Raw genomic sequence first — 11,991 nt, forward strand, 5'->3', positions numbered from 1 at the left:
GGAAACGTATCAGAACTCATTTCAAGAATAATCAAGTGGGAAACTTGCTAAGGATGAGAGGAAGATGTAGAGTAACTGATGAGAAGTTTTTAGGTTTTCTGTATATTTTTGATAGATTTTTTTGTTAGTATGCGTTTCCTTACTTCTGTCTACGTTAGCTGTATGGTAATAGCTTTAATTTGTTTTTCGATTTTCTGTCTTCACACAGAGTTTACTAGAGTTTTAGTTCAAAAATGTTTTTGAAAACAACAGATACTGCATTTAAGTGCAGTACTTATGTTAAGAAAATCCAATTTTAAAGTATGAGTTTTATTTCTAGATCACCATTAGTAAAGTTAAAATTACAGTGCTGCATCTCATCTACTGAAAAAGCATATTACACTACTCAAGTTCCTTTGTACCTTGCCAGAATAAGCATAAACTGTATGTTTATGTTTAAACTGCACCAATTTACAAGCCACTTGACAATTACACAGTCATGTAAAAGGTCTTGTGGTGATGTCATCAGTGTGAACAGATCTACGTTCAGATTAGGTTGCATCAGTTCTGCTAACAGCATAGCCTTGCACAGAGCTCCGGCAAAAAGCAGGGTGAGCATTTGGGTGGTTTGTTTGCACCGAGCTCCTTGACACCATGCTACGATTTCAGCAATATCCTCAGTAGCCAGAGGGTAGCTAGCTGCATAATGCCTAAAAAAATCATAATTTCTGTACAAGAGCAACAGTTGTATAGAACTATCAGTAATGTAGGTTCTGCTAAGTCTCAAGTGACTAAAACACAATAGCTGATACAGCAAGAAAAATTACTCTTAGCCGTTTTATTCAGGCTTGGACTAGTCCAATCTGGGAAAACCTAATGACACTAAAAGATAAATAGAAGGTATAGTGAAAAGAAATCCACAATAAACATTGTGTTGATTCAACACAGTCCATACTGAGACTAGAATGTAATACAAGCTCTCTGTGTAAAATAGGGTCTCCTCTGAAACTTTGAAGTGACCTTCAGATTATGTTGTATGAATTTGAAAGTATTATTTGGCCTTTAACCAATATATTTCTTATACAGGCCAGGACCAGGACAAGTTTCAGAATAGCCAAAATAAAAGCATATATTGTGTATTTGGTCTGATTAGAGTCAATATTACATATACCACAAATAATCCTAGCCTACTTACCTGAGAAAAAAAAAAGAAATAAATTGAAATTAGAAAATTTCTCTCAGTTTGGGGAAAACTTAAGTCTTTAAGGGCAGTTGACCCTTTTAAGGAGTGTCCAGCTCTTCCAGTGTCTCAAATTCTGATGTGTTTAAGCACTGAGAGTAATTTATATTAAAAAAAATGGCCTTTGGCTTAATGAAGTTCATTTAATACATGACTTAATGTGAGAAGTAAAGGTGCCTTTTAACCACATGTATACCTCCTTGTTTGTGAGACCTGTGAGGGAGAAGTTCAGCTTCCAGCATCATCTAAAGCACAATGAAGAATAGGACTTACGCATTAGAGAATCATTCCTGAAGGCAAGACATTTTGTTTTCTGTGCTTCATGGTATTTTGGGAGCTTGCATACAGTCATTCTTCACCACTGAGAGATCTGCTTTCTAGCACAATAATCTATTTCTAAGTATATGTTTCAGAACTATTCTGAAAAAAATGCATCACTGTTTTCTTTCTAGATGATGTTTACTCAGTTTTCTTGTCCCAAACACAAAAGCAGTTAGTGAAAGTAAAATCCTCCCTCCTAACTCCCATCCACTCTTACCTCTTCAGCTGAGCTTCAGTTGACCCCCTTAGCCTCCTCCTTTCTTTCCAAATAACAAAAGAATAGACAACGGAAAGGATTTAGCTGTCTCTTTATCAGACTTCTTCCTGTGTAACTTACTGGAACTGTATGAAAGGGGAAGTTTCTACCAAAGAGGAAGATTATTTTCTTTGTGAAAACAGAAGTTATATAAGAAGGAAAACAAACACAGGTAAATATCGATTTTAGTCTGACTTACTACGATGAACAGTGAAAGTTTTTGGACTACAAACTTCTTAATAACTTATAACTTCTCATAAGTTTTATCATTCAGTGAATGTATTTAAAAACACCGTAAAATAAATACGCAAACTATCCCATCCTGTTACATTTTTCATTTTTTGAAAATAGAAAAGTAATCACTGAGCTCATTATTTGTCCCTCTCTACTAATGTATTTATTTACTTTTACAAATTTGAAAGAAAAAAGAAAAAAACTAAAGTGCTAAATAGAATAAATCTAACTATTAGAAAACCCTACTAATAACAGAATATTGTTGCTATAGCTCATGAGTGACATTCTCATTCATCCTAGGTAAATTAAGAACTTGATTTCTTTTACAATGGCATGCTTTTCTATTGTTTTGTGTAATCTTTGGGAGATTGGAGCCCCTGCCAATAAAGGAAATACAGTATCTATGTAGTAGTAGAAGCAGCAGCTGTGATAGTGGGACTGAACGAGATGTAGAGGCATGTACTCATGTAAGGAGAGAGGGTCTCCTACAGCAGTTTTGTGTTGTGAAGACAACAGTCAGGATGCTTTCCAGCTCCGCGCTCCCGAGGGTGAATAAGACACGGCATTACAATAACCTTGGACAGACAGACACTGCCTACCTTTCTGTAGGCAGTGAGTTTTTTGATCTGCATAGGAGTGGTAGGACAGTGGTGCGTAGGCAGTAAATCCAAATCAGCCATGTGGCAACAGTACACAATAGAAATATAGTTGAAGGCTGGATTTATTTTTTTTTTTAAGTGAAAAAACAGTCACTAGACTTCTCCTTAGGCCTAATAGTAACTCAGAGAAATGGACAGAAAGTCTGGTGGAGATGAATCATTTTTATGTCTTTATATCCATGGAACTTTCTTTTTCCTTTCTTTTCCTGACTCTTTAAAAACACCTCTGGAAAGGAGAAAAGCAGTAACCTAGGTAAAAATTTTGTACTTCTCAATTAGAAGGTGACAGTGAACTCTCTGTTTGCATGTGTATCTGTGTTTATGACAGAAAGAGCTGAAAATAGGCCAGTACACTAGGGTGGATTCAGACACTGGTAAAGACAATAGGAAACGCTGACAAATTCCATGTCTTTGAATTAGGCTTTAAATGTTCATTAAAAGTTTGTGCAAAAAAAATTATCATGGTCCGTGACTTTTTACAATGTATTTCTAAAATGCATCAGTAACGTTAGAATAATTTTCCCTCTGAAAATCGTTCCCACTTCTAACTACAGGTACCACTTTGACTCCCACACATGGAGACCTCTAAATGATTGTGCAGTCTTCACCCATTTGTCAAAACCGAATTAACAAATTACAAGATGTCCAAGATGAGTCATAAAACAAAACGGGAAAAAAATCTACTGCCACTGCCTTTTCATATTTTGGCCCAGTATTTTCCTCATGGTGGAAGAGTTGCACTGTTTCTGGAAGATTTGATATTCCTGATCTTCCCAGTCACTGCTAAAGAGACTGCAGACCACGCTGGTTCCCTTCCCTCCGTCACAGGGAGTTAAATTAGGGAATGAATTCGTATCATTGGGGTTTGACCTTGATTTCCATTGCATGGTCTATCTTTAGACTTTCCATAATCCCTATTTTTAAGTGTAAAGGGGAGAGAAAAATCTGATGGCAGCTACTAAAGCTGACATTATTCATTGCTGCAGGGAGTGGGTTATTGCTCAAGATAATTGTTACTGCTACGGTGGAGTGAAATGCAGGGAGAGAAAAGGAGCATACAACCAAAACATTAAATAGAGAAAGAGCATGTAAAGAGAATAAAGGCATCGGAAAAAGAGAGAGTGGTATTAGAAGAAGTTTACAGTTTAAAGGGGAAGACAATAATCTCATGTTAAAATTTCTCTTTACCTCTCTGGCCTCATCAAATATATTATGCCCAAAGCGCAGGAAGCAGAGGAAGAGCATCAGGATACCATTGATTCAGAAATCATTTCCAAGACCAGAAATGTACTATTCATAAGAAAGAGATGGTACAGACAATACCAGAAAACCTCTGTTGCTACTCTGTGATGAGAGGCACAGCTGTGGAACCTATAAACTATGGAAGCTATATAGAAGACAAAAAGTTTTGTGTACCAAAGGACAGTCTTGGAAGAAGAAGGGAGTCACTGAGGCTTACGTTAACCTACAGCAGTGTAAATAGAGAGTAGCTGGAGCAAGAGTTAGGAAATGGAGAATAATCTATAAGTTGGTGGGTTTTTTGTTTTGAGGAGTTTTTTTGAGGTAAGAGCCTGAACTGTAAGGTATTTTCTTATTTATCTTTTTTTTTTTTTTTTTCCCAAACAGCATCTGGGAACAAGCATTGATTTCTACTGTGATTTGTTTCACAGCATTCAAGAAATGTATACACACATAAAAATATATAAGAAAGCAGGCCTACTTACAAGCATTTCAGGAACAGCAGCATCTTTCTTGTGTTATGAAAGGTGGATTCACCAGTTAAAGAACTGGACTGGTGAAAGCTTTTGTTTGTCTTGAGTTTTTTTAAACACATAATACATTTATGTCTACCCACATCACATTTCACAGTTTTAGAGCCCAGATGAGTCCTCTTCTTATATCACCTTGTAAAGAAATACTTTATATCTCTACTTTTGAATTAGATCGTATGCAGTGTAAATTTTACGTAAGGGTATTTATTCTCTATGATGACTATTGCCACCTCGTCTTCAAGTTTCCTAGCATAAACTGTTGGACTACAGTAGACCTACTAAAATTCTGATATTAAACTATTGGTACTTCCATTTTTCTTTGGGAAAGTCTAGGACACCATACCAGTCCTTTCTACAGTGCTATGATAATAAACATCTCTTCTCATGCATGTCAGCATATATTTGTGAGCAAGTCACCACACGATTAACCAGATTCCTGGAGCTGCTTCCTAAAATGATTTGTTTATTTACCTCCAGTTTCCAAAATCTTGCATGGCTTTAATATAATGTGGGTTTTATCTTTTTGTTTAACTATAGTACATTATGTACTTTTTAAGAGATTTAAATTATATATCTAAACCACAAAACTTTATTAATGGCCATATGTTTCTGAGAACTGAAAGGGAAAAATACATTTAAATCATGTTGTCTCACATTTTACACAACAGTATATCAGTTGATTTAGGCAATTTTCCTATCTATTTTTAGGAAACCTAACAAGCAAACATTTAATTAAATTTGACACTATACAGCTTGCCTAACAAATATCACTTCAGTTAGACTATTGTGATGACAAAGTATTTACATTCCGAAGAAAAATTTCTAAATGGTGTATTATTCCCTTTTAGAAGTATATAATGTATTGTCATGTTGTGAAGTATGACAAGTTAAGTTATATCAATTTTTAAATAAATGTAAATAAAATTCTTTAGTATAAACTTCTGTGAAATGTGCACCTTCAATTTATTGAACTTTTCTATTATCATAATTAATCTGGAAAATAAGTTAAGCTACATGCTAATCCTTTCCATATTTTATGTTGTTTTCCATTGTCTCGTATATCCTTTGTATGAGTGGGATATACTTTCTGATGTTTGGAACATTTTTTTTGTGCAGCATTCATGTGTTTTTTTCTCTGTTATTTAATGCATATCAGCTTATCCTTTGGATTTATTTATCCTGAATGCAGTTTTGTCACTACACTTAACATTTAGGTTAAGCTCCTTCAAAGCTCTGAATATGTATTTAACTATAAGTATGTGAGTCATTCCAGGAAACAATGTAACTTCTGAAGTTTGAAGGTAGGAGCATGATAAAATATTTTGCTGGATCAGTCTTCACAAATCAAGCAAAGTAAGGCAATACCCTGAAGGTCTAAAAATTACTTAGTATAAAATAATGAAGGTGAAAGACTCTTCTGAATATTCCACAGTGCTTCACTTTTGCTTAGTTTAGTTGAGTAAAGCCACTCTTGAGAAGATACATTAATCAATATTTCCCTTTTCAGATCAGTGTGTGACTTCTATGCACCACTGTCTGTCTGCATCATACCCATTTTTACTTTTGATTTGAATTATATCAGCATCAATTATGTTGAAAGTGTTTTGTGCAAGTCCTAAAAAGCCCTGCTGACTTTACATGAACATACTCTATTGTGTCTTTGAGGATAAGTGCCATCAATCAGCAAAGCGAATCGGTGGCATTTGGCTGTTTCACATTTACAGCTTTAGAAATTATCTATATTTGAAGCCTTGAAACATGGATAAAACCTTTACCCTGCACATAAGGGGCAAAAGCAGCTTGATTCCACAGTTCATCTGCCACAGTGCAGTTTGCTCATCCTGATGGTCTCGTACTAAAATTGTCTTCCCAGATACATTGGATGGTGTGAATGCACATCATCAGGCAATGAGCACCCCTTAACTCCACATGTTAGGCTGAAGAAAATCAATTTGAATTCTCAAAAGATGAAGGTAGTGCAGATGGCCACTGTATACTGCCAGCTGTTCCACAACACTGGAGTCTTGGAGAGGGATTTAAAAAACAAACAAGAAATTTGTTTGTAAATTGTAACAAGATACTGAACTGCATGACTGCCCTATTTATTATCATGGGACACAGAAGAGTTCAGACAAATGGAGAAAGGAGTTTTCTTCGCACCTGCAATAATCAGTAATCACAGTATGGTGGAAGGGAGAAGAGGAAGTAAATAACAGGTTTCATATTTTTGCCCCCATGAAAATGTCAGTTCTGTAATATAATATTTTCTATGGGACGATCTGGCTATCAGCTGTATAAGAATTGACTACTCTATCTGTCAGCTGTACTCTGGGGAGAATAATTTTCTAAAAAAAATTTTTAGTTGTGTGTTTTCAACCATGGTGATTGCTCTGCTCATGCCTTCTCTTTTTCTACCCATTAGACTTATAACTCCTTAGGACCCTTTCTGTAAGAGTCTGTAGTAAATACTAATATTGTGAAAGTTCTCCAGGTTAATGGACTAACCTTCTCAAGCTCAATAAATAACACACAGAAACAACGTTTCATTTTATAAGTATAAAGAACTTGTCATAATTCCAAATCAAATATCTTAATCACCCTCTGCCTAAAACACCTTAGATATCACTCTGCATATTTTTCCTGTTAGCATTCCCATTGGGCTTCTGTGGACTCTGGAGAAAACACCCAGTCAATGCACTTAGGCCAACCAATGTCCAAGTCTAGGTCAGACCAATCTCTGGCAGTGGCAGCAGGGGATGGTATTTAGGGACAGCATGAGAGTCTGGCCGATTTGCCCAGCCCCTTCCCCACAGACTCCCCTAGTATCCACAGTTGTATTCCCTGCCTTGTACCGTTGGTATCGGTTTATGGATCTGTTGTCCGTGAGTTTCTGTAATCCTTTTTCAAAGCTGCTGACACAGCTGCTTTTTTGTGGCAGCAAGCTCCAAATTTTCATCACCTGATGCTCAAATAAGAGCTTTCTTTCATCTGTTTTAAACTGATCTTCAAATAATTTCACCGAGTGCCCCTAGTTCTGATATTGTGGGATTTAGAATAGAACAGAATAGAATATTTCCGTTGGAAGGGACCTACAGTGATCATCTAGTCCAACTGCCTGACCACTCAGGGCTGACCAAAAGTTAAAACATGTTATTAAGGACATTGTCCAAATGCCTCTTAAACACTGACAGGCTTGGGGCATTGACCACCTCTCTAGGAAGCCTGTTGCAGTGTTTGACCACCCTCTTGATAAAGAAACGCTTCCTAATGTCAAGTCTGAACCTCCCCTGATGCAGCTATTTGATGAATAATAGCTCTACAACCACCTTATCCACCACTGTATATGTTGAAGATATCCCCTTGAGCCTTTTCCAAAGGCTCTTCAAACTGAAGAGTCCCAGTCTTCTCTTCAGTTTCTTCTTATAATGCTCCAGAACCCTCAGATATATCCCTTTTGGTCCCGGTCACTTACCAACACCTAATTTATTTGGTCTAGTACTTTACACGTATTTGCCAGTGATCTAGCCCCTCTGACCTATCTGCTACAGAGAACGCTTTGAGTGTGGGCATCTCCCCAGTACCATCAGCAGTAAAGAGCTTACTTTCCCCATCCTCTGCATTAGGCTTGTAGTCCTGGCACAGAAGCACTTGTAAGTTTTGCCCTTGCTCCACTGTTTGACATTGCACATGCCAGTCAGCCGGCCTAGCTAGCAGTCTGGTTTGTCTATTCTATTTATTGTGATTGTGATGTTTATTCCCCCCTGGCCTTTCAGAGACACACTGAACATTAACCACATCCTCTCAGGGGTCACATCAGTCTGAACCAGGTGCTCTTATGTGCCTATTGGCTTTCACCCAGCTCCTAGCATAAATATTCCTCTACAACCTTTTTAATTTTCAGTGCCAGTGGACTGGCTCCATTTTGATTAAAGTGCAGTCTTAATAGGACCACTGAGTGTTTTTTAAATCTATTACTCTCAAAGTGTTGCTGCAAAGGGTACACGTGTTCCTCTGGCATTGTTCATCTCTCCTGACAACAAGGGTCATGCACACTCCAAGGTCCCAGAGGTTCTACCCTTCCCAAAGCACATGAATCAAGTTTTGCTAGAACGCAAGAAAAATGTGGTCTAAGACCATTGTTTAGACCTTTTACTCTCTTTTTCCAAAACTGTATTAAAAACACACTATTGAAACAGCTTTTTTAGTTTTGTTTGACCATTTTATAGTTCAGCAAAATCTGGTTTTAAATAACTTCTGGTCATAGTTCCTCCTTTCCTAGTAATTATTTTTCTAATTTTAGTTTGCTTATCCTCATATTCTTAAAATATTTATTGCAATAAAAATTACAATCATAAAAGGTGTCACACGTATTCAGCTGGCAGGTAAATTATGCTGCTCTGAAAATTCAGCAAGTTAAGACACAAAAGATTTTTTTACTGTAGGGGAAAAGGGAGCTTTAAAAAAATGTTACGTTTGGAAAATATTGAGGGACACTTAGGGAATATTAGAGGAAATCTTGTATTTTGGGCAGCTTCCTGAATTTTTCACTTTCTGAGTGCCTAAGTACTTGTATTCTGGTTGATCCGGTGTGGATTCCAGCCCCATCAGTCTCATGGAAGGTTTCTCTCCCTGACTAACCCAGTGTCTCTCCAGCAAAGGTTTCCAACTCTTATCAGTCCAGCCTATCTTCTTGCCCAAACAACCCTATAAAGGACAAAAAAGGTTCTTAAAGGGCTATATAAGACTCCAGAAGGTCCTGCTGGGTGCTTGTTTGGTAATCAGTGTTTGGAGTTGTTGCAGCTGGTGGTTTCTTCCTCCTGCTAGGCTTCTGCCTTCCTGACTAGATTTGGCTCTAGTCCCTGATCAAGTCCTCAGTCCCAACTCTTGTGCTGGCTTTTACTGTGTAACTGCTGCAGCTGACTTCTGAGGCAGTTGTCATGCTCTGCATCAAGGCATGCTTCATGCCGTGCATGGAGCAGTGTGGTAAGTACCGTTGGAGTGAAGGGAATTGGCTACCAGCAGATGCCCTGTGGCTGGTGCCCTCTCAGGGTGAGAGCTCTCCAGAGAGCTAAACGAAACCTGCGTGCAGCAGTCTAGAGTGTTAGAGTCTAGAGTCTGAGAAAAAACATCTGCCCATTTTCCATCAAAAAATGTTTTGTTTTGTTTGGGTTTTTTAAGTTGAATTTCTGCTGAAAGTCTAATCATAATAAATCATTGCAATAAATGGTTTAGTGTTTTCTGCATGGAAAAAGCTAAGCCATTTTCAAATGTTTTTCCATTATTGGGGACCATCGTAAGTACTTTGGCCTCTCTTAGCATTTTACTAAGGTTCCAGTCTTATGAACAAATATGTAAGCCTTTAACTGCTGGTAGGCAACAATGTTCATTAAGTTTTATGAGACTACTCACAGGGTTAACAGCTAAGTGACCAGTATAAACATCACCAAATGAGTTTGTACTGCCTACACCATGAGTTTTACCCTAATTCAGAGAACTAAAATAACATGCAGTGGTTAAGACCAGCTTTCTTTTTAATGTTTTAGATCCAGTCTTACGAGCTATTATGAATTATCTTTTAAAAAACTCAAGAAAATTAGATAAAACTAACAAAATCTTCAGAAGATTGAAGCATCACAAGCTTTAAAGAGAACATTGTTTTTCTAGTGGTGTCAACCTGATGCCTCCCATTGTGCTTTAAAAATAGAAAACCAAGGGATAGTAAATTTTCAATGAGCAAATTAACAGCTCTTACAGTTATGAAATTAATTAAGGCATTACATGTTTATAGTACCTTGGGAACCATGCTTTCAATATCCTATGCGACTAGATTTTATGCAAAAGCTCTTTCTCTTTCATGCTTGGCAAGAATAATTATCAGAAGGAGGCAGGAGAAAACAGGTCAGAAACTTTTGTCATTATTTTTAAGAGTCAAGTATGTATCTTTTAAGTGTATGTGCTTTTTCCATGTTTGGAATTTATATGAAAATCATTGGCACTGTTTGTTTTCAATCAATGATGAACAAACTTCAAGAGTTTAAGAATTTGAGTATGATATGCAAGACCCCTAGCATTCAGATATGCTTTCATAATTTATCCTGACTTGTTTGGACATGTTATTTTTCTAGATTGAGGAAGAATTTCTTAGAGAAAACTTTTTTAATGACTTCTTGTTATTGGTGTTTTTAAAGGACATCTGCAGTAGTCCTTTTTTCTTATATATATATATATAAAATAATTTTATAAACCTCTGGATTATTTCCTCACTACAAGAAAAATTTGCCACTCAGAAAATCGGGGGGTGATAATCCAATCAAAATTATCACCAGATCTAGTGATATGAAGCGAAACTCGGAGCTAGTCAAATAAAGCAATATCCGATAATAAGCTCACTGCATGCAGAAATATTTATGCCAAAGGCAAAGGTTTATGCTCAATTTCTTCATGACCTTACACAGAGGGGATTTTTTCTCTGATTCTCCTGTTCACATACTTGATATTTCTTCTCCACAAAATGTATGTGCCCTTATTTGCAATATTACTGATTCCTACTTCAGTAATTTAATAAATTAATAAAAATTCACATGGTAGCACATAGTACCTTACATGTAAATACATTTGGTACTTTACATTTATGAATTTGGTAAGAGGCTTATAATTTTATTTAGCCTGACCATTTGTGAACTATTTAAAGAGCTTCTCCTAAAATAAAGTTCAGAAATACATGTGGTATTGCTGTTATGCTCACCGTTATTTATGAAATCTCATGTCTTTAGAGATCTTAAATTGTATTTTCAATAATTATGATGGGTAGGTCTCAAAAATATAGGGATTACATCTTAACAGGTGTCAGCTAATACCATGCTTGAGTGCTGCAAATAGCCCAGGGATTATATTCGTGTCTAATTGTCTACACTCCAGAGCACAACAGCTGCCACTTGTAGCAGATGCATTATGTGACTGACGATATTCTCCAATGTGTCGACAGGCTTTTCTGGTGCAGCTGATTATATCTGATTGTATTTGGCATAGCTGCGTACCCTTAATAGACACTTTTATCATTGTTCACTGAACATTGGAATACTTTAGTCAGCTGTTTATTATGCCAGCTACAATGGACTAGCAGCCAAAAATTTTCATTAAGAAGGCTGTTTACTGGACTATGTAAAATGAATCATTGACCTTAATGAACTAGTGTCCACATGTCAAAAATACACTACAGTGGGTGGAAACAGAAACTTTGGCAAGAACTCTTTACACAGAGAATGGAGTCTCTTCTAATCTTTATGGGTAATTCCACTAGTATTGGGCTGGCATATAATTAGGTGATCGTTCTAGGAAACTGCACTGCTGCTACCTGTGCGGGTTTGTATATAAGGGTCTCATTCCTACAAAGTTCACACAAAGTTCTTTGCAGCATGACCGTGTTTGACAGGCACTCATTTCCCAGGTCTTTTGTATGGCAGTATTCAGAGAGAGAGAGAGGGAGGGAAGAAGAAAAAAAGAAAATAATAGAAAAGAAAACTATATTTT

Source organism: Pygoscelis adeliae, unplaced genomic scaffold (genome assembly GCF_000699105.1).
Source record: "Pygoscelis adeliae isolate BGI_AS28 unplaced genomic scaffold, ASM69910v1 Scaffold21, whole genome shotgun sequence".
NCBI classification, from domain to species: domain Eukaryota; kingdom Metazoa; phylum Chordata; class Aves; order Sphenisciformes; family Spheniscidae; genus Pygoscelis; species Pygoscelis adeliae.